Source organism: Gymnogyps californianus, chromosome Z (genome assembly GCF_018139145.2).
Source record: "Gymnogyps californianus isolate 813 chromosome Z, ASM1813914v2, whole genome shotgun sequence".
In the NCBI taxonomy this organism is placed as follows: domain Eukaryota; kingdom Metazoa; phylum Chordata; class Aves; order Accipitriformes; family Cathartidae; genus Gymnogyps; species Gymnogyps californianus.
In genome coordinates, this window is record NC_059500.1 from 68,717,527 (window position 1) to 68,742,416 (window position 24,890).

A 24,890-nucleotide genomic window follows, 5' to 3' on the forward strand; every position below is an offset into this window, starting at 1 on the left:
CAGAAAAAATATGCAGAAATTCAACCCAACCCTAATTATGACAAAGAAATGGACCCTTTTCAAATTTTTTCATGAGTTACATATACGCATGGTTGCAGACTGAGAACGCAATGTTAATAGGACATGCCGGGGGAAGGAGGGAGGAAGGGCGAGAGGGAAGGAACCTCTGTGCCTTGTTCATTGCCTCTTTTTTTGGCAATGAGAGAACCACAGAAACCCTCTTGGTGATCAGGAATATTATACAGTGCAAGAACACTACAGGTGGTCTAGTGCTCACAAGAACACACTCCAGTATTTTAGAGGCACTCTTGAGTTAATAAACCACGCTGTAAAGGGAGTTATATAAGTAGCCTAAGAATGATTTGTTTGCAGCATTCTTGGTCATAAAGGATGCCAGAAAGATAGTTGTAGTGAAAGAGCTCTCAACAAAAACAGATAAGATGCTACAGAAACTGTGATGTTAGAAAAATAAATGGCCAGGACAAATCAGTGACATCTAGAAAACCTGAAAAAAATTTAAGACTATAGCTTGACCAGTTAAAAATATTTATTTTCTCCAGCTGTAATAATAGAACAGGGAAGCTGCCGGTAAATACAAGGGAGTAAGCCCTACTGAACTGCAAAAAATGATTGAGAAAACCCACAGTTATACCAGAGGAAAAAATCTTCCCAGTAGAGGTACCCCAGATGACAGGTCTAAGTTTGTTTCCCCAAAGGCTCTTCCAAAAGTGGTAGTGGTATGACACTTATAAAACATCTGCATAAATATAATATGAGCACACAGCAAAGATCCCTCAGAGAACAATCATCCCTCTCTGGTCAACTTTTTTTTTTAAGCATGCCCACAAAATTGTAGATTATGGAATTAGTTGATATGTTATTTAGCTTCCAAAAAAGAAATGAAATGGTTGCAGAGTCAGAGGAAATGGCAACATATATTAGAACATAGCTAGCAGAGAAAACAAAAGCAAACCCCTAAAGAGCAAGAAAAAGGGACTATCAGACTGGGAATTCTTGTTGAAGAATGGCATTTGATGGGCCATGGACATATAGGACATGATGAACCCTATGTTTCTTTGTCAGAAACATGACTTAAAAATTCTATTGTCACTTTGAAGGTATTTTCCTCTTTTGTGCCATCCTCCAATGCTGCATGCGTGTTGCTTGTACAAGTTTTATTTCTTAGGCAAGACTGGCTGAGACTAAATATTTCTTCATATTGAGTGGACCACTGTAATGAAAAGTATAAAATTAACACACTTGGAGACTTTCATGATGTTTTAGGTATATGCATACTTACAACAGGAATCTTTGACAGAAATGTATTATAAGAGGACTTGAAAGTTGGTATATTAAATAAAGCCCATTTGCTTTTAGCCATTTGAACTCCTATCATGTTCTATTCCTGTTTAAACTACCTAAAGCCTGCAGATCAAACACAATTCTTTCAATGAAACTTGTTTGAAAAGAAGTTAAGAATGCAATGTGGCACTGCAGAGATTAATTGAACTACCATGTTCCAAGGTAGTGTGTAATGAAATTGCTAAAAGCTGCCCTGGAGTTTTCATTAGCACTAATACATTTGTGCTTGAGACAGAAATGATTGTGTTTTTCTTCATACAGTATAATTTGATTAGGAAACAAATTTGATTATTCTTATAATCTTTCTGCATACTAATGATTTGAAAACAGTATCCAACATATTCAACATATTTATCTCACTGCGCAGTATAGCAAGGCACTGGTTAGGAGAAATAAGGGTATATTTTGAGTAGTGAGCTCTCAGAACTCACCCTTCCTTGTATCTCTGTATCTTAGCATGGAGGTCTCTGTGAGCCATGGACACTGCTTGGTGACGCTGCTTATACTTGCCAGTACATACACTTGCCAGTTACGCCACTGCTTGCAGAAGTCATGCAACAATAGTGCAATAGTCATACCTGTGCGGGTCTGTTAGCTAGGTATGAATAGCTTCAATAATAGGTCTTTTCCTGGAAGACTGTATGCAGTTTTTGTTCCACAACTGAAAAAGAGATGCTGAACTGGAAATTATTCAGAGAAGAAGTCTAAGAATGATCCTGAGATCCATTCCTTAATCCCACCTGGACAAGATGAGGTGGTCTATAACTATATACATGAGGAGATTTCTAATACCAGACAGTGCCTTCACCAAGTACAAAAGGCATAATAGAATTCAAAAATTAGAAGCTGACACTAAAATACATTATTATTTTCAAGTGCTGTAACAATCAGTGTATGTACACAGTGGATTCTCTGTTAGTTGAACAATTTAGTTTAAATCATTGACTGGATGTTTATCATTGTGGTACAGAAATTATTGGCTTATAAACATTTGTTTTGCAGCAGGTCGGGCTGATGTATTATAAGATTTGGCCTCTGCTCTTAAAATCTGTGACTATGCTCTTTTTATGGAAGAGCATAATTTACTACAAATGCCGCCTTCTGGCATTCCAGGTGACTTTGAATATACTTTTTTCCCCCTGGTCATTCTTACTAAACAAGTTTGGCACTATAAGCAGATTCCCAGTGGCAGTGATGTCAGAAAGTGAGTAAATAAGATGAATGAGAAGAAAAAATTAGTGAGACAGCACCTTGAAGAGCCTACCTACCATTTGTATGATGCTTTTGCCTCAAAGTACTTTGCAAAGATTTGTGACATGATTACCATCATCATTTGACAGCTAGAGAGTTTTGGAAGCAAACAGTTAAATAACTTGTCAAAAGTTGTGTAGGAAAACTTCAAAAGGAAGCCCAGCTGTCTTTCCAGTCCCCAACCCCGGGCAGAGGATCACAGTGCCTCCTTTAGGAATATTACAGGTATGTTTGAACCATTGACAAAGATCCTGATCTGACAGAGGAATTGATCGATCATTTACTCAAAAGCATAACTGTGAACTTCATGAATGCCCAGCTGTGAAGTGATAAGGACAGGACTAACACAGACTGGAAAATAAATAGTAAACAGGGAAATAAAAACAGGTATTAAATGGAGGCAGCACCCTTACATCACAATTTCTTTTCATACGATTCATACTAGACAAATAAGAGACTACCAGTTTTGCTCCAAAACTTCATCACAATAAAAGTAATTTAGCACAGCTGAATGGCAAAACCCTGTCTTCAAATGATTTCCCACTTTTTATGATCAAAAAGTCTATTTTAAGGCTAGAATGAATAAACGATACCCAGGTAGTAATATAACACAATGAAGACAGAAAAAGCTCACGTATTATACACAATTTAGTGATCCATTTCAAATGGGGAATGGGATTACCATATTGCAACATACCAGTGAGCCCACTAAGGACAAGGTGAAAAGTTAGTGACACAAGGTTTACTATCTCTGTTCCATATCCAGCCCAAAGGGGCAGCAGAAATGCAAGTCTATGCAGCACAGCTGGAGCAGAAGTACATCTGCCATGTGCAGATCCTACAGGAGCAATCACTGGCCATCCCCATATATCCAGCAATGCATGGCTGAGTATTGCTATTGAGGATGTGTCCTAAACACTGGGGAGGTTTGTATTCTAAAACCAGAAGTCATGTCCTGCAACACTATATTCCATTCCTGAACCATGAATTCACTATTGAAATAAGTGTAATAAGCAATATATTTGCTGAATCAGGCCCAATGACTAGGTGCACAATAGAAAGGCAACAGCGCTGAGTGTCTTTGTCATCATTGGGAGTGGATGGCAGCAGTGACTGGAAATAACAAAGGTTACGTTTGACTGGAATAAATTAGGAACAAAGAAACAAAGAACTAATGGCTGGATTAACAAAAGCATTAAAAGACTTTGCCATCACTATAAGTACCTAAATTAAAAAAAAAAAAAAAAAAGTCCTGTGCTACTGCTGTCTATACATGAAGATGTCTAGCAATCCTTGGTGCTCAAATTTCCAAAATTAATGTTAATTAGGATATGAAGGATATTACCAGGATACAATTTTTTGGCAGCTTAATGCCTTCCTCATACTTTGAAAATACCAAGCAGGTACTTTGTTTCTGCTCCCTGCTGAGGACTATATTTGTACAGGTTTTCAAAGCACACCTAATAGATCTCTACATAGGAAAATGTCATTCTCATTTGTCTAGGAGCTGTGTGTGGTGAAATGCATTGAAATGGAATAGTGCCTGATACGACCTCAAACCCACCTTTGTCTCCCAGAAACATGAACTAATTAACAGGTGGTCAAGAGCTCTCTTCAGTAGTTGCTCACCTTTTATAGCTTTTACCTGAGGTTTTTAGACTTCATCTTAAATATGAAGCACATTGGTGTATATTTTTGTACATGGTTAACTGAAAACACTCTCCACTGAGAAAGCCAGACCTGACACTGAGCACACTGTTCACATGAGGTTTAGATTATTAAACTTAAGTGTTGAACTGTGATAAGAGAAGAATTTTCTTCATGATGTCTTAAGGTAAATAATTGCAACCCCATGGTTTAACTCCAATACTCAGCAATGGAAGTACACCCTGAGACACTTGCTTCCACTCCCTCTTCTCTTCCAGAGAAGAACCAGGAAAAAAATCACAAGGGAACAGAATGTAAATCAAATACAAAGGAACAAGCTCTTGAGACTTTATCCAGAAAGGATTACAGCCCTTCCCTTGGAGTGTGGAGCATTTTCAGCCTTTGCTGCTGCGCTTGTTGGTGTGCAGCATGTTGCAGAATTACATACTGCAGGTTTCCCCTAATGCCAATAGGAAACTTTCCATTCATCCTTCATCGGTGCTAAGACAATGTCTTCAGCCACTTTGTCTAAGTCTTTTACTCGCTATGGTACAAAAATACAAGCAGCATTGTTACTGCTTTTGAACTTAGGTCTATCACATTATTCACTGTTGTTTATTACTGCTAGTAGGAGAAACTGGTGGCAATCACCTCTGTCAAAGTCCTGTTTCTTAAAAAGAGAAAACCAACCATCATCAGCATGGGGAAAAGTTCTCAGATATTCTTCACTTAACTAGCATTTCAAGCACAGCTCTTTCCTCTCTTTTTCTCTTTTTTTCTTCAGAGCAAAACCAGCAATGTCTCTGTGTCTGGTGTCTCCTTAAGCCTTCTCTACCTGTCTACTTATTCCTCTAAAGAAAAATCAACTTTCTGTAAAGAATAGTAAAACCTGTCTTTGTTTTCATCAGTGATGTGATTCTATGTGACGTACACTTCCTGTTTCAATTTGTTGGTTATATAAAGGATCTTAACAGCTTCTTACAGTTATTGTAAAGCAAGAGAAGTGTTTACGTTCCTCAAGGGTGTTAGATATGATTTACTGATGCTGAATTCCCAATGAGTGTATTCTACCTTTTTCAGAGAAGACACTCTACATGCCTAATAACTGGCACACAGTCCAAAGACCTTAAATGCACAAAAGAGCTTACTTTATTAGATGTGCAGGTGTAGAGTCATTCTTTACCCAGGATTAATCAGGCTCTACTAATTAACTTTGAAAGAAAAGATTAGAATTTACTGAATATTTGTAAAATTCTTTTCTCTCTTCATTGCATTCCCTCATGTTGTATTTTCAGTTATTGGTTAGTATCTTTCCACTAAGAAGAACAGGAAAAATATTCTTGACTTTTTATTTAGTCAAAGCTTGTCAGTGATTAATACCTACTTGGATGCAAGGAACAAAAAAAAGTTAATAAATGTTCTGAAAAATATGGCCAGTATTTATCATATAGCCTACTTTTCAAATTGTTTTCTAAGTGATTTTTGTGTTAAGGCTAAAAAGCAACTCACTAAAAAAGAAAGTCTGATTCCAATTCAGAAAGAAGCTGTCATCTACCCAGAACTGCACCAACTCAATGCAAACTAAATACAAGATCTCACTCCTATGAACAGAGGTGCAGGATAAGAACCATGGTAGCATAATTTCTTTAATATCTATGTTAGCCAAATACAAATCATCAGAAGATTTCACTCTTTTTAAGGGAACTGTTGCATTCACACTTACCTGTGAAACAAAAATTAGACACAAAACCTAAACCAAGACCAACCTCCCTTTTTCATATATAGTTTTCAGTTAAGAGCATGGAAACATTTCAGCTTACAGGCTGAAGGGAAAAATGCAGGGGAATTTGCTGTTCAAATTTAAGTAACTCAAATTCTGGGATTTTTGTGCTTTCTGTCAGCCCAGACACAGTATGCTCATCTTTTTGTGTTGAAACAGGTTTACTTTTGCTAGTCACACATGACAAAGAAATGGTAGTTATGTGAAGCAAGTAATTTGAAAGTACAAAGACAAAAATGAAGCACTGAAGATGATAGTTTAACAAATAACAAAGATTTTTATAGACTGTGAGATTCAAAAGGAAAATTCTCAATGACTTTTGATTAATTCAGTTCATTTCTTTAGGGAGTCACCCTCACATCTCCTCAAATGTATTACACTGGAAAGACAAGAGGTTCTTGCCTTCCTATCATTAGCTCCTAACAGAAAAAAAAGCTGTTTCTGTGAGTGTGCAGAATTATGACCAAATAAACTGCCATATGATTTAATGTATACTGTTATTTATACACCAATGACATCAGATTCAAATTTCAGTTACACTCACAAATACAGAGGGATTTCCTGTAGAGAAAAAGGTTTCTTATGATTTATGCATACATAAGTGAGAAAAATATCTGGCCCAACAGAGAACTATAGATAAGTAAAGCATGCAGATAAACATTTAAAGACAAAAGCAACATAAAACCTTAGAAAAAGGAAATAAAAAGACACTAAAGCACCTGAAACTCATTTCAGAGCATGGTTAAGAAAGTATCAGAACAGGTGCTGTGTCCTAATTGCAGTGTAATCAAGACACTAGTGGTCATTCACTCTTCTGACAACCTTTCAAACAAAAATGAAGAACAGCAACATGGTATATCAACATTTGCTCAAAGGCTGGCAACATAAGAACCATCTCAGTTAACAAGACTGAACAATAATTGAAGGACCTTTGCAAAGACCATTTCTATGCCTGGGGAAAGGGAAATCTGTACCATATAACACAGCATTATGAATGCCACTGGGCAGGAAACATCATCAATACTTTTTTTAAATTATTTTTTATTTAGCTCAGATGCTGACAACAGCTGCTCAGCACTTCTTCCACAGTGGAAAAGAATATATCTTCCATCCATAAACACCCCTTGTTACTGTACTATTCTAGGTAACAATAAACAGGACATAAACATCACAACACCTGCAGGAGAGTTAAACTTCAAATGAGAAGGAAAAAGAAAATCTATTCCAGTTGTTTTTCTGGGTTGCCTTTTCCACAGTTCTGAAAAAAACAGGCTGAAAGAAGCATCTTCCTGCCTGATGTAAATGCAAATTTCTTCAGCAATCTTAACTTTGGCAATAACAGGTCATTCTTCAGATGGGGTTTTCAAGAGAACAGATTTTAGCAATTACATCTGCTGCCTGCCTGTGCTAGCTGGAAATTCAATTCATGCACCCAATTCTATTCCCAATAGAAATTTTTAAAAAATGGCACATTCATATAAGTGTTTGAAAAAGCTAAATCTCATATGACTCATACCTCTTCCTGTCAAAATGGATTAATAGTCCTGTTTATCCACAGAGCACATGCAGCACCATCAGTAGGAGATGGGCTTTCCCACACAACTCGGGCAGTGAACAGCAACACCAGGACCTAAATGCAGAACATTAGGCTGCCACCAGCCTTTTTAATTTATACTTTCAGAAGAAAAACACATGAATGCCTGGGCTGGAAGATGCTGGTCTACTACCTCAGTGTTTGGGTAGCCTTTAACTAGCCCACTCTGTGCTCCTCTCCAATCCAGATGACAAGGCCAGATGATTCAGATAAAGAGTTAGCAGCCCTCCAAAAGATGAGTAGCAAAGTTTGATTTATGCAACAGATCCTGGACATCTGTAGAGATATAATGGAAAAGCCTTTCAGTTCCTGTAGCTTGTTTTGGTCTTTGGGAGAGGGGACTTGAACCTGGGCATTTCTCCAGAAGCCTTTGGCGGGTCTCTATCCTTCAGTAGAGGGGAAAACAACACTCTCAGCATTTGAAAAGAGCAACCCCTGTCCCACTGGGAGAAGAGGGGTTTTAAACTTCTGCTTTCAGGAGAAGATTCTGAATGCCACATCCTAAATGGAGATGGCAAAATGATACCTGTCTAACTATAGCGTATGAAAAAGGCTGAACAAAGATATATGCAGAAAGTTTGCATGGATCTCCATTATACTGGACTTCTGGATCCAAGTTAACTGTAGAAAAGCCAAGTATTGCAACACATAAGCTTCTTTATTGGATCTAGCCCCAGATTTATACATATAATCGTTGCTAATCTGTTTTACTGTGTTCAACACATTTTAGATGTGGTGGCTAGTCCTCTTGGGACAGAAGTGGCCAGCAGCTAAAGCACTTATTTGTCACTGTCCTTATTTAGCACAAAGACTCTGTGTTTAAACACACACACAAGATTAAAATATTGTAGAACTGTGATGTAGCTGTGAGCAGAGCCTGGTGTTTGCAGTAGTTTGTGTTCCCAGCAAAATGGAACCCTACCTTCCAAGGTGGAAAGAACTCACAATTCTCCTTTGCAGGCAGAACCCACCTTCTCTCTTAATAGGACCTGCTACACTGGCACAGCGTATACATTAGAAACTAGATGGATAACAGCAGCCTAACACAGGCTGAGGACGGGACACAAATGGCCCAATTCCTGATTATTAAAAGCCATGGGAACCTAGACAAAGAATTTATCCCATGTCCCAGACTGCAATCCAAACCCCAGGGCTGTCATGACTGAGACCTGGAGGAGCCTCATTACAGGCTTAGTGGTGCTCAGCGTGTGCATGTCCCCCAGTTGTGCAGAAAATACTCTTATTTTATGTAAAATGTGGACACCGTTTAACAAGATAATGGGGATCCCTATTCATTTCTAAATATGTTGTAGGCACTACCCTGGAAAGAGGCTGCTGAAGGAGCTCAGGCAACTATATAGAAAGAAATGGAATTTAACACAAGGAACAACAAAATTTGCTGGTTATCATCTCCTACATTATCTTTGAGATGTGGCACAACTGTTTTTTATTTGATTCAGGAGTTTATATTAATTGTGCCTGCCAAAGTGGTACAGTTGTACCATACATAGCTACATAGCTACAGCCCACTCACTGCCTTCACAGAAAGAGCTCTGGATGTGTGAATGCTCAAGGTTTGTTTGTGTCCTGGTTTCGGCTGGGACAGAGTTAACTCTCTTCTTAGTAGCTGGTACAGTGTTGTTTTTTGGATTTAGTGTGAGAATAATGTTGATAACACACTGATGTTTTTGTTGTTGCTAAGTAGCGCTTATCTTAAGCCAAGGACTTTTCAGTTTCCCATGCTCTGCCAGCAAGCAGGTGTGCAAGAAGCTGGGAGGGAGCAGAGCCGGGGCAGCTGACCTGAACTAGCCAAAGGGGTATTCCATCCCTTTTCATTGCTATTATTGTTATTATTATTATTATATTTCATAATTATTATTTTTAATATTATATTTTACTTTATTTATTAAACTGTTCTTATCTCAACCCACGAGTTCTGCCGCCTTTCCCGATTCTCCTCCCCATCCCACCAGGAGCGCGGGGCAGGGGGATGGGGAGTGAGGGAGTGGCTGTGTGGTGCTTGGCTGCTGACTGGGGTTAAACCACAACAGTTTGCTATTAACAAAAACAGCAGCAGGTACCACCTTACGGAGTGCATAAATTTTATAGATAAGGTTTGAAGATTCTTTGTAACGCCACTACTCTATATAAATTCCCTACATTTTACCTTTTTTCCTTTCCTGCATGGTACAATTTCGCCTACATTCACATCTTTAACTGCACCATTTTATTATGCTCAGCATTTTCTTTATTCATCCCATATTTCTGAATGCATGCAAGTTAATAGGAACCATGCATTGAACTTGCAGAAACATTCTGGGGGATGGGCCTACTTCCTTTCCCTGCCTATGCAACATACAAAACCAGTCTGCAGACACATGCCAAAAAACCAAAAAAGAAAACAAATTCACCCACATAAAAATAAATAAAAATAGAGAGGTCATCATTAGCCACAAACCAGATTGTTTTTAGGCAAGTTTTCCCAATACCACAATACCACAAAAGACAATATAAGACAACAAAGGAAAAAGAACTTAATGTTCTCAAAGAACTTTTTTCAACATATTTGTGAAATGGAGAATTTTACAGCACTGAGTGCAAGAAAATGGACGAAGTGAACACATCAGTTGAGAGCCACCCAACTGAGAAAAGCTGAAGGAAGGAAGAACTAGAGAGACTGGTGAATGGTCTGTGCTGTAGCCATATAAAGGGGATGGGATTTGCGTAGACTCTTTGTCCCGGTTTCGGCTGGGACAGAGTTAACTCTCTTCTTAGTAGCTGGTGCAGTGCTGTGTTTTGGATTGGATTTAGTGTGAGAATAATGTTGATAACACTCTGATGTTTCAGTTGTTGCTAAGTAGCGCTTATCTTAAGCCAAGGACTTTTCAGTTTCCCATGCTCTGCCACCAAGCAGGTGTGCAAGAAGCTGGGAGGGAGCATGGCCGGGGCAGCTGACCTGAACTAGCCAAAGGGGTATTCCATACCATGGAACATCATGCCCAGTATATAAACAGGGGAGAGGTGGCCAGGAGGCGCGGATCGTGGCTCTGGCATCGGTCAGCAGGTGCATCCTGCAGTTGCAGGAGCAATAGCATTGTGCATCACTGGTTGTTTTTTTTTTCTCCTATTTTTCCTCCTCTTCTTTTTTTTGTTATATTCCTTTTCATCATTATTATTATTATATTTCATTATTATTATTGTTAGTATTGTATTTTACTTTAGTTATTAAACCATTCTTATCTCAACCTACGAATTTTACCTTCTTTCCTAATTCTCCTCCCCATCCCACTGGGAGCGGGAGGGGGGTGGGGGGAGTGAGGGAGCAGCTGCCTGGTGCTTAGCTGCTGGCTGGGGTTAAACCATGACACTCTTGAAGATAGTAGGACCACCAGGCCTAGGAGTGGCAGAACACAGGACACAGCGGACTTGAAACAGTCAGTTGGCCTGGGAAATGCAAAAAACACCTGAGACACAGAAACAGAGTGGCTAGTGATAATCTGGAAAAAAAGTATCAAGAATTTGCTTTGAAAATTACAAGCTGTTCTAAAAATGGAAAAGGCATGAATAGCTAAAACTTTTGCAGCCACTTGGATAATAGCTGCAGATGTGCATTATCCCTTTGCAACAGTATAGCCAGTGGTAAAGGATATTAAATGATTATCATCTGCTAGGTGAGATAGCATGAATAAGAACTTAACTGCATAACAAGCAGATTTATTAAGACCTTAACTCAAACCTTAGTCACCTGGTGGTTAACAAGACATCATTGGGACGCGTCTCTGCCACTTGTTTCCCTCACAAAAGCTTTGAAAATTCTTTACTTTATGGGGACACAACAAAGATCAGTTAACATAGGGTGTGTGAATGGGGAATGATTATTGAATATTTCTTAAAATAGAGGAAATAAATAAGGCTTTTCTCTGAAGTTATCAGGAATTTTGAGATAGGCTACAGAAATACATTGTAATTACACTGAATCAGTTGATGGAACTCACCATTCCAGCTTATAGAGGAGGCCAAAGGGATTGGACAAATTCAAGGAATATAGACCATCTACCCCTACTCATGCAGCCTCCAGCTCACTGAGTTTCTAACCCACTGACTGCAGAAAGCCAGGAGACATGACAGGGGAAAGACCAGTCTATGTTTGCTCTTTTCTTATTCTCTCTAAGAACTTCTCACCAGTGGAGACCAGGATACTTTGGTCCAATTCGGTACAGCTGTTCTTGAACTGGATCAAAAGGAGATGATATAGGCATGAAAACTTTAAATGGAACAGCACACAAAATCCAGAAACCCAATACAGAGCAAACTGTCTGACTGCTAGCTCCCCTTTCCTTCAGCAGAAGAGCTTTCTTGAGGCTTTCCTTTCAAGGTTTATTGTCATTTCCCAACTCATATACTTGGACTGAGAAAATAAAATGAACACAAGTCTTTCTACAAACTAAAACTGCATATTTGCTTTCAGTGGAGGATTTAGAACTGTAAAGCAGGAACTGACCCACTACATGTTAAAATGAAAATACTTTAAGTTCATTAAATACTACAAAGGGATTCAATGGAAAAAATGTGCTGCCTTTTTGCACTTCGCTTTGCTTGAGTTAATATCTTACAAATCCTTTGAGCGTCTCCTCTTGAGGTTGAGACAAGGTCCAGCATAATTTTGCAATGGCCACAGCTTGACTGAAGAATCACATTCCAACCCAAATATACAAAGATGATGTTTTTGTTTTTACGGTTTAACTAGAGGAATAGAAACTGTGAGTTCACTCTGCAGTGGCTTCTACATTTTTAACCACATGGAGTTCATGGTAGTTACAGTAGTAAGGATCAAGTAGGAGTTGATACCATCTGATTGTCTCTCAAAAACTGTAGTAGGACAAAGTACAGTGTCTCTACTGTTAAGTTCTCTATAAAATTCAATGTCAAAAGGTATTGTTTAATTATTTCTGGAAGGGAAGGTGACCCAAATAGTCTTGAATTGAGATGCTTTTATTTATTGGATGTGATTTTGCTATAGAAACATTTGGAAAGTTTTCACCCAAAGTTAAAAGCCAGAAAAATGCAATGCTTTATATGCTTTCAAAAAAGACAATGGACTAACAGCTCTGCAAAGAGTAGAGTACAGAGATGTCAAGCAATTGATAAGATTTTTTTGCTACTCCCCAAGTAAGCTGTTTCTCTCTTCACAATATTGAATACCATGCTTATTTTCAAGCCACGCATTATGCTGCAAACAAAGCATCATCTTTCTTACCCTCAGCTTCTTGCTCATTCAAAAGACAAAAACAGAGCAACCAGATAATCCAAACTGTAGGTAATATGAAAGAAAAGGGCAGTTACTGCAATGGTCTCACCTTTGTCCCCATCAGCTTGTTTAAGACGCCCTGGTCTGATGAGAAAAATCAGACATTTAAGTTCTAAACTGCAAAGAGATTCTTAAAAATGAACATAGCTTTCACATTGCAACTCCTGTTTTTTTCTTCCCTCTTCATGCCTTACTCGTGTTTAAGACTGCTCATTTCAATATGGGGTATGATTTTCCAAAAAATTAATAATTTAATTCAAGGTTTGTTTAATATTACAAACAGAAAGCTTTGGGGAAGCTCAAACATTTGGGCTACACACTTCCCATACTTCATATGCAGAATCATAACTGGTATGTCTGAAAAAATTATGACTAAAAGTGTCTAAGAAGGTGATACAAAGCATCTGAGGCTGGGTGAGGAAGCCCACAGAAATCCATGCATAACTCTAATATAATTATGAACTTTACTCTTTTCCACACTGAATTCCAAAAGCCTATTCAGAAATTTTATTAACAAAGTATGAAATATGTTTGCTCAGTACATCAGTAAACACAATTACAAAAGCTGCAATAAATACAGCAGAAATGAATATTCATGATATGGTGCAAACCTTGTTTAATTGGATCTGAGTGTGCTTCCACTAAAAAGGGAACTTTGTACATTCCCTTGGGCTGACAGTCAGCTGCTAAAAAAGCTTCAGCTTAATCTAATTCTGAAAGTGTACCCTTAAAAGCATTTAATCAAGATCATATTCAAAATCCTGGCTTTTTTCATCAATAAAAAATGACATAATTTTACTTTTGAACATGCAAATATGGAAATGGTTCCTAGTTCACATAATGCACGTTACTGGAAATAGGCACCTACGGAAAGTGATTCATGTGACTACTTTAGGAATGTACCTTTGAAGAAGAAGAATTGTACTTGAGAAGTAGCTATTCCTCTCCATGATTATAAAGGTAACCCAGTACTAGCTCCAATGTATGCTGTATACCTCTAGTTATGTGAGTTCACATGATCCTAGCCGTGTCTTGTGCAGTTTCTACAGCAGTTTTAACCTTTTCAAAAAACCTTGAAAATCCTTCCTTGGCTCTTTCAATTTGATGAAGATAATAGCCTATGACTGAATTTCTGTGTATCATTCTGGCCCAAACCATTTCGATCTTGCCTACTCTTTTTCTTGTAAGAGATGGGAAACAGCTGTTTGATGGGAAAACACCACCCAAGCACCTGAACACATCTTCTTTCTCCACCCCCTGGCAGTGGCAGCACATCCCAGAAAGTTGGGCTGATGCTACTCTTGACCCAAGGGGTGAGAGATAGGGGATATCGCTGATGAGAAAGCCTCTTCCCAGCAGCTGCTGCTGCTGCTGCATCCTCCTGCCAGGCTCCTCTTTTGGCCATCCCTACCTGTCCCTGCCCCTTGGTGTGAAAAGCAGCAGCTCAACTCTGGATCTAGTAGCAACTGTCTTGAGGCCAGCTTCTCCCTAGGACTCTCTGAGTCAGTTACTTGCACAAGGAAGAAAGTGGAGTAGCTGTTGTGTGTGGAGGAGAGCTTGTCTTAGGCTCCTGCTAGAGAGATGATGAGGGAGGTAGTCAAGAGTGCTCGAGACACAAACTGAAAATCTATCCCTTAACCATCCTGAGCTTTTTTCCATTTCCACTGTGTTCCTTCTCATCTCCCTACCTTGCTTCTTTTAGGTGCTATGGTATGAATGTGCGATTTTTTGATGCACAATTTAGAGCTTTAAACTCTGTTTATAGGTGATGGCACAACAAGAGTTTTGTTTCGGCAGAAGAACTCTCAATGTCATTATGAAGCCACTCTCTACCATCTTTGAAAAGCTCTGGAGATTGGCATGGAGGTTTCACAATGACTGGAAAAAGGCAAAAATTACATCAATCTTCAAAAGTGTTAGAAAGGCCACTAGAGTTGTCAGCTTCACCATAGGCCCCAGGAAAATTATGGAGTAAATCTTCATGGAAGCCATTTACAGGTACATGGAGGACAAGAAGGTGATTAATAACAGACAGCATAGATTTACCATGGCCAATTCACATTAATTCCTACGCCTTTAGGAAGGCAACACTGAATAGCGGGGCTGCCACTCAGATGGAGCTTGGCAGGCTGGAGGAGTGGGTTAGCAGAAACCTCATGAAGTTCAATAAAGACAAATGGAAAGTTCTGGACCTGGTGCAGAATAACCCTGTGCAGGCTGGGGACTGACCAGCTGGGGAGCTGCTCTGCAGAAAAAGACCTGGCAGTCTCAGTGCACAAGCTGAACATGGCTCATCAAGGCACGCTTGAGGCAATGAGAGCTAATAAAGTACTGTGCTGCATTAGAAGGTGTATCCAGCAGATTGAGGGAAGCAATTATCCTCCTCTTTTATAAGACTTACTGGAGTTGCATCCAGTTTTCACAGAATCACAGAATCATTTAGGTTGGAAAAGACCCTTTAAGATCATCAAGTCCAACCATAAACCTAACACTGCCAAGACCACCACTAGACCATGACCCTAAGTGCCACATCTATGCATCTTTTAAATACCTCCAGGGATGGTGACTCAGCCACTTCCCTGGGCAGCCTGTTCCAATGCTTGACAACCCTTCAGTGAAGAAACTGTTCCTAATATCCAATGTAAACCTCCCCTGGTGCAACTTGAGGCTGTTTCATCTCCTCCTATCACTTGTTACTTGGGAAAAGAGACCAACACCCACCTCACTACAACCTCCTTTCACGCAGTTGTAGAGAGCGATAAGGTCTCCCCTCAGCCTCCTTTTCTCCAGACTAAACAACCCCAGTTCCCTCAGCTGCTCCTCATAAGACTCGTGCTCTAGACCCTTCACCAGCTTCATTGCTCTTCTTTGGACACGCTCCAGCACCTCAATGTCTTTCCTGTAGCGTGGGGTGCAAAACTGAACGCAGGATTCAAGGTGCGGCCTCACCAGTGCTGAGTTGTCGGCTAGGTTTCGGCTAGGACAGAGTTAATTTTCTTCCTAGTAGCTGGTATAGTGCTGTGTTTTGGATTTAGTAGGAAAAGAATGTCGGTAACACACTGATGTTTTTAGTTGTTGCTAAGTAGTGTTTATACTAAGTCAAGGATTTTTCAGCTTCTCCGGAGGGGCACAAGAAGCTGGGAGGGGACACCATCAGGACAGCTGACCCAAACTGGCCAAAGAGCTATTCCATACCATATGACATCATGCCCAGTATATAAACTGGGGGGAGTTAACTGGGAGGGGGGATTGCGGCTCGGGAACTAACTGGGCATTGGTCAACAAGTGGTGAGCAATTGCATTGTGCACCACTTGCTTTGTATAGTTTAATTCTTTTAGTATTGCTATTGTCATATTATTATTGTCATTATCATTGTTTTTCATTCCTTTCTGTCCTATTAAACTGTCTTTATCTCAACTCACGAGGTTTTTTTCCTGATTCTCTCCCCCATCCCAGGGGTGGGGGGGCAGTGAGCGAGCAGCTGCGTGGTGCTTAGCTGCCGGCTGGGGTTAAACCACGACATGAGTACAGGGGGACAATCACTTCCCTAGTCCTGCTGGCCACGCTATTTCTGATACAAGCCAGGATGCTATTGGCCTTCTTGGCCACCTGGGCACACTGCTGGCTTATATTCAGTCGGCTGTTAATGAGTACCCCCAGGTCCTTTTCCGCCAGGCAGCTTTCCAGCCACTCTTCCCCAAGCCTGTAGCGTTGCATGGGGTTGCTGTGACCCAAGTCCAGGACCCGGCACTTGGCCTTGTTGAAACTCATACAGTTGGCCTCAGCCCATCGCCCCAGCCTGTCCAGATCCCTCTGTGGAGCCTTCCTGCCCTCAAGCAGATCAACACTCCTGCCCAACTTGCTGCCGTCTGCAAACTTACTGAGGGTGCACTCGATCCCCTCATCCAGATCGTTGATAAAGATATTAAACAGAACTGGCCCCAATACTGAGCCCTGGGGAACACCACTTGTGACTGGCCACCAACTGGGTTTAACTCCATTCACCAGCAGTCTTGGAGCTCAGCCATCCAGCCAGTTTTTTGCCCAGCAAAGAGTACACCCGTCCAAGCCATGAGCAGCCAGTTTCTCCAGGAGAATGCTGTGGGAAACGGTGTCAAAGGCTTTACTAAAGTCCAGGTAGACAACACCCACAGCTTTTCCCTCATCCACTAAGTGGACCACCTTGTCATAGAAGGAGATCAGGTGAGTCAAGCAGGACCTGCCTTTCATCAACCCATGCTGACTGGGCCTGATCACCTGGTTGTCCTGTACGTGCCACATGATGGCACTCAGGATGATCTGTTCCATAACCTTCCCTGACACCTGGGTCAGACTGACAGGCCTGTAGTTGCCTGGATCCTCCTTCCAACCCTTCTTGTAGATGGGCGTCACATTTGCTAACCTCCAGTCAACTGGGACCTCCCCGGTTAGCCAGGACTGCTGATAAATGATTGAAAGTGGCTTTGTGAGCACTTCCACCAGCTCCCTCAGTACCCCTGAGTGGATCCTGTCCAGCCCCACAGCCTTGTGTGTGTCTAAGTGGTGTAGCAGGTTGCTAACCATTTCCCCTTGGATTATGGGGGCTTCATTCTGCTCCCTGTCCCTGTCTTCCAGCTCAGGGGGCTGGGTACCGCGAGAACAACTGGTCTTACTATTAAAGACTGAGGCAAAGAAGGCATTAAGTACCTCAGCCTTTTCCTCATCCTTCGTCACCGTGTTTTCCCCCTGCATCCAATAAAGGATGGAGATTCTCCTTAGCCCTCCCTTTGTTGTTAATGTATTTATAGAAACATTTTTTATTGTCTTTTATGGCAGTAGCCAGATTAAATTCTAGTTGGGCTTTGGCCCTCCTAATTTTCTTCCTGTGTAACCTCACAACATCCCTGTAGTCCTCCTGAGTTGCCTGCCCCTTCTTCCAAAGGTCATAAACTCTCTTTTTGTTCCTGAGTTCCAGCCAAAGCTCTCTGTTCAGCCAGGCTGGTCCTCTTCTCCGCTGGCTCATCTTTTGGCACATGGGGACGGCCTGCTCCTGCACCTTTAAGATTTCCTTCTTGAAGAATGTCTAGCCTTCCTGGACTCCTTTGTCCTTCAGGACTGCCTCCCAAGGGTCTCTTGCCAACCAAGCTCCTAAACAGGCCAAAGTCTGCCCTCTGGAAGTCCAAGGTGGCAGTTCTGCTAACCCCTTTCTTAATTCTCCAAGAACCGAAAACACTATCATTTCATGATCGCTGTGCCCAAGACAGCCTCCAACCATCATATCACCCACAAGTCCTTCTCTGTTCACAAACAACAGGTCCAGCGGGGCGCCTTCCCTCGTTGGCTCACTCACCAACTGTGTAAGGAAGTTGTCTTCCACACACTCCAGGAACCTCCTAGACTGTTTCCTCTCCGCTGTATTGTATTTCCAGCAGACATCTGGTAACTTAAAGTCCCCCACGAGAACAAGGGCTAGCGATCGTGAGACTTCTCCCAGCTGCTTATAGAATATTTCCTCTGCCTCTTCATCCTGGTTGGGTGGTCTATAACAGACTCCCACCATGACAGCTGCCTTGTTGGCCTTCCCCCTGATTCTTACACATAAACACTCAACCCTTTCATCACTACCATCAAGCTCCAGACAGTCAAAACACTCCCTGACATACAGGGCTCTCCCACAGCTTCTCCTTCCTTGCCTATCCCTTCTGAAGACTTTATAGCCATCCATTGCAGCACTCCAGTTGTGTGAGTCATCCCACCATGTTACTGTGATTGCAACTATATCATAGTTTTCCAGCTGCACAACGGCTTCCAGCTCCTCCTGTTTGTTGCCTGTGCTGCGTGCATTGGTGTAGATGCACTTCAGTTGGGCTATTGATCCCACCACCTTTTTTGGAGGAGAAGCCCTAATTCCTATGTGACTGTTCTCAGGTGCTTCCATGGTTTCTAACAGACCAATAACCCTCGCATCTTTGCTGCCACATGGATGTCCATCCCCTACCTCCACTGAGATGGCAGACCAAAGGACCTCACTAGCGCACTGTCTCTCAAACATTGGCATGCTTATCTCTAGTGAGCCTGGTTTTATCCCTTTCCCCCTTCAAATCTAGTTTAAAGCTCTTTCAATGAGCCCTGCTCACTCCTGCACAAAGATCCTTTTCCCCCCTTGAGACAGGTGTACCCCATCTGTTGCCAGCCGGCCTGGTGTCATGTAGACTGACCCATGATCAAAAAACCCAAAATTCTGCTGGTGACACCAGGCTTGGAGCCAGGTTTTGGTCCCCCTGTACAAGACATTGACAAATTGGAATGAATGCAGAAAAAGACCACAAAGATGGTTAAAAGGATGAAGCATGTGATGTATGAGGACAGGCTGCAGGACCTGAGCTTGTTCACACTGGAGAAAAGTAGGCTCGAGAGTATCTAAGTGCTGTCTTCAGCTTCAGTCGTAGGTTTTAGTGAAGACCAAGCCAGATCCCTCTCAGAGGTACACAGCAATAAGGCAAGAGGCAATGGGCAGAAATTGCTGCAAAGGAAATTCTGACTAAATATCAGGAAAAAACTCCCAAGCTTTCACAATAAGGGTGGTTAAGCACTGAATAGGTGCCTAAGAGACTGTGCAATCTCCATCCTTCCAGGTTTCCAGAGTACTCCTGGGACAAGGCCCTGATGAACTTGATCCAATTTCAGCATGAGCAGGGGGCTAAATTAGATTGTTCCTTCAAACCTAAATTTTCCCTTAATTCTATGGTTCTAACTGATAGGGACATGTTCTTCTAACCTCTTTTGCACAGACCAGCTGCTCATTAGCCATGCTTTCATAACAGCTCTGATTTGACTTCAGCAACTCCTGCAAGTGAGAATTGTGTTAACCTGGATTTATACAGCTAGACTTGAAAATTTTGGTTGGCTACAGGATGCTCACAGGAGTTGCTCTGTCTTCTGAAGATTTCAAAATTGTTGTTCATCTCAAATTCATAAAACCCTTAGTAAGAGATTAATGCTCTTCAGCATGAATAGATTACTATATCTGGCATGGCAATCTTCAAAGAAATAAAACAGTTTACAACATTGCTGTTTGTAGAACTAAATTCCAAAGAGTTTTAATAGATCAAATAACTGGTAAAATTACTATTAAAATGCAATAGAATTTGACTCATAGCAATTCTGCAGTGATATTCCCTTGGGAACAATATTCTTGTTGCTATGTAAGATCATTTGCAGTTTACAGTCTGCTGGGAACCTTTGCAGAGCAAAAGAAAAACACTTTATTCTTCAGTACTTCACTAGCAAAAACATTGGCGGGTGCATAACCTAGCAGGAAACTTTTAAAACACTATCAAGTGAATTGCAATAAATGCCTTTGATCAATAAGAAAGTACGTACCTTAGGAAGTGCCTCAGGTTTCAACAGGGGTGTGCTAATTGCCTGAACACAAAACTAGATCCAATAAAGTAATTATATGCTTGTGTGATGTATTGCCACTTCCCCTCTAGCTCAGTGACTCAGTGCACTCCCACACTCAAATGAGAAATGAAAATGGATATTCAGACAGGCCCTTCTGATCTTTGTGTCATCACTGCAGATACTTCACTCATTTTCTAGCTTGCCCTTCAGCTCCACCTTTTGTTTACTATCTTCAGCCATATTTCATGGGAATAGTTATGCAGTAACCTACATATGTGCAAAGGACTTGTATCACCTGACCCTTGCTTTAGGCAGCATGTTAGATATGTAAGTCTCATTAGTTTAAGGCTTCTCCCTATAGTCGCCTGAGGACACAAATAAATGCTTCTAAAATCTTTATAGCTTTAGAAATTAAATATCCATAAAAATCTGGCTCTTTGACACTTCTGAAAATTTTAACAAACACATTGAATCACTTCAAAACGTCATGCACCCTACATTTATTAATTTTGTAAATGTATTACAACTGGGCACATGGGTAGTGTTCTGTGTTATGAATCCACATTGCTCATCCTTCTTGCCTAAAGTAGTCTGATATTGTGCGCTTTATAAATGCTATGGTAACAAAATGGTTGCAGAATTTTTGTTTCTTTCTAGGTATCTTCTTTCATCCTTCACAGTTGTTCTCCAGTTGTTAGACTATGCAAATATTTAAAGAATCTTTAATTAAAATCTTAGAGACTGAACTTAACACGAAACACTAAAAATGTCTAAAGAGAATAAACCAAATATTTTTTATCAGTTTCTACTGGGCCTTGTGCTAGCCTTGAAATTTCTCACAGTGCAGACCTGCTAATTTTTTTTCCTCCCTCTCAGATGCATCTCCTTCGGAAAGAGTTTTCCATAGGAATGTAAATAATTTTGGCAATCTTGACTTGTAGATAAGAAGCTGTAAAACTATAGTCGCATGCACACACAACACACAATGATGCATGGAGAACAAGAAGCCAGAAGGCCAAGCCTAGAAGGAAAGAGGAATGTTACAGTGAACTCCTGGGAAAGATGCCTGTATAACTTTGAACTGTCCAGCAGATAAAATAAGAACCATTCCTCATAAGTATTTGTATTGGGTTTGCATGGCAAGGTTTTGGTAGCAGGGGGGCTACAGGGGTGGCTTCTGTGAGAACCTGCTAGAAGCTTCCCCTATGTTTGATATAGAGCCAATGCCAGCTGACTCCAAGACAGACCCGCTGCTGGCCAAGGCCGAGCCCATCAGCAACAGTGGTAGCGCCTCTGGGATAACAGATTTAAGAAGGGGAAAAAGTTACTGTGCAGCAGCATTTGCAGCTGCAGAGAGGAGTGAGAACATGTGAGAGAAACAACTCCGCAGACCCCAAGGTCAGTGAAGAAGGAGGGGGAGGAGGTGCTCCAGGCGCCGGAGCAGAGATCCCCCTGCAGCCCGTGGTGAAGACCATGGCGAGGCAGGCTGTCCCCCTGCAGCTCATGGAGGTCCATGGTGGAGCAGATATCCACCTGCAGCCCGTGGAGGACCCCCCGCCAGAGCAGGGGGATGCCCAAAGGAGGCTGTGACCCTGTGGGAAGCCCGTGCTGGAGCAGGCTCCTGGCAGGACCTGTGAACCTGTGGAGAGAGAGGAGCCCACGCTGGAGCAGGTTTGCTGGCAGGGCTTGTGACCCCGCGGGGGACCCACGCTGGAGCAGTCTGTTCCTGAAGGACTGCACCCTGTGGATGGGACCCACGCTGGATCAGTTCGTGAAGAACTGTAGCCCGCGGGAAGGACTCGTGTTGGAGAAGTTCATGGAGGACTGTCTCCCGTGGGAGGGACCCCACGCTGGAGCAGGGGAAGAGTGTGAGGAGTCCTCCCCGTGAGGAGGAAGGAGCGGCAGAAACAACGTGTGATGAACTGACCCAAACCCCCATTCCCTGTCCCACTGTGCCGCTGGGTGCGGAGGAGGTAGAGAATTCAGGAGTGAGCCTCAGGAACTCAGTTAAGCCTGGGAAGAAGGGAGTGGTGGGGGGTTTTTTTAGATGTGGTTTTATTTCTCATTATCCTACTCTGATTTGACTGGTAATAAAGTAAATCAATTTTTTTCCCCAAGTCGAGTCTGTTTTGCCTGTGATGGTAATTGCTGAGTGATCTCCCTGTCCTTATCTCGACCCATGAGCCTTTCCTTATATTTTCTCTCCACTGTCCAGTTGAGGAGGGGAGTGATAGAGCAGCTTTGGTGGGCACCTGGCATCCAGCCAGGGTCAACCCACCACAGTATTCCGTTCTATACCATCTGGATTCTTCGAACCATCATCATCGTCATCATATGTGCCTTTAGTTTTAGTGACGCATATGGCAATGAGAGAATGTGTGCTGTAAGAACTGCAGGGCAGGCCTTAGAAAGTGGGAGACACTTAGGCTGACAGAAGGATTAAATTCCAAATGATAAGTGACAGACTACGATTGACAAACACAGACACATCCATAACTGAATTTTCCTTACAAATCTATGATAATAACTATTGAGAAAATGAGAAGTACATAGGCTCTTTCCAATAAATGTCTGTTGCCGTTTTTGACTTCTAGGTAAAGAATTTAACTTCAGTCTTAGCAAACATGCTTGCAAATATGTTCTTCACTGTTTGCCACCTGCAAACAATAGCTGGAAGCTAAATCCTCTTAAATTTAAGTTTTTAACATAGGTTAATCAGATTGCTTTATAGAAGTGCATCTCTCCATTGGCAATATTTAGGAAACAAAGGTTACTAAGGTCTGGTGCCACAAATTGCATTGAAGTCAGACACTTAAATCAGCCACTGTGAATACTCTTAATACTCCAGTATTTTTATTTCCTTACTTCTGTGTATTGAACACTCTGGACTATTGCAATGCTCAGCTGGGGCCTGGGCAGGGGGAGTCACTCTTAGTCAATTGTAGTGACTGCAGCAGAGCAGTACAACCACCTATTGCAGAAGTGACCTCTCAGCACTCTGCTGCACAAATGCATGTGTCAGAGAAGCCAGCAACTGGCAAACTCACAAAAATCTGTATGCGGTCAGGATATGACCAAAAGGGACCGTATCCTGACCCTGCGATAGGAGACACATACCAGCCGATATGCTTCTCTGAAGCCATATATGGTATCCTGAGATATTATTACTATTATTTTCAGTTCAAAGTGCCTGAAGGAATGAGGGTTGTTTTGCAACTTGTCAGAGTGGTGTTTTCATAACAGAAAGCTGGAAGCCAAGGGTATGTGCTGAATGCCCAGGGGTATGGCATGAAAGCACATTAGTATCTGAAGATGCGGGGACAGTGTTGGAGGGCAATGCAGTGTATCTATTTCCATACCACCTACTGAGCATAGTCTTGGTGAATGCTATCCCTTTAGCTGTGCCTAGACTAGTTGGCATAGGTTAGTGGACAGACAGGATAGTCAAAGGCTGGTTGGCACAGCCATAACTGTACTGGGTTGTTTGCTAACAACTGAGCAATGGGTACCATCAGTGGTCCAGTGCTCAGTTTTGCTCCCTGACAGTTTTATTTAGCAATCTAAATACAGTCAATATCTATGCCGAAGCCTCAAATCTAGCAGAAAACTCTCTTTATCTGGTAGGGAAATGATTATTTCTGTAGTTATTATTTACTGCCATGGAGGCATGCTGCTTCGGTAGAAAGGCCAATGTCCCAGTTACTCTCTTGCCAAACTGCAACTCCAAGGCTGGGAAACAGTAGTAACCATGTGCAAAGTTCAGTATCTCAGCTTCTTTAAACCTTTGACTCACACACTGGCAATTGCACAAAGTTACACCCCTCACTACTTATCAGAAGACAAATATCACTGCTTGTAATCTCTAAACATCAAAGATACAATGGAGGGCTATGCAGTGTTAGTAATACGCCACACTGCACACGTGCACCCTAAACAAATTTATCTGTAGAACAGTTTTATCGTTTATGAGACTAATGGATAGAAATTCGGTTACTCACCTCAGGTTACCTTGGTTGGATCACCTGCATATGTATCAGCTTTTACTCTTTTGGAATGTATTTCTTTAATTATATGCTCATATTATGTGAACTGGCTCATGCTATATGACTCACCTAAGAGAAAATAGGTACCTTTTGAATTCTCTTTTCTGTATGGCCAATCCTAGTTAATTTTCATTCTATAATTGATTTAACTTTTAAAAATATGTGTTATTTCTGTATTCATTTTCAACTTAGTATTATTCAACGACACTTTGAAAATGTATCTTCTGTGCTGCGTGAAGGACTGTAAAAGATGACATAATGTATGAAAGTGCTAATTCATCCCAAAGAGTTCTAATGTTAATAGTAATTCATCAAGGCATTAAATCACGCATAATATGAAATGCACACACAAAATGACTCATCAAAAGAAAAAAAGATTAAAATTTTCTGAACCAGCTGATAGCTTAAAGGGTCTGAGTAGGTTACTCACAGTATAAGACATACATATTCCCTTCCCACCAATCTGCATTTCAGAAATATTTCAGTATTTTTTTCAATATACATAACATCAAAGAAATGTA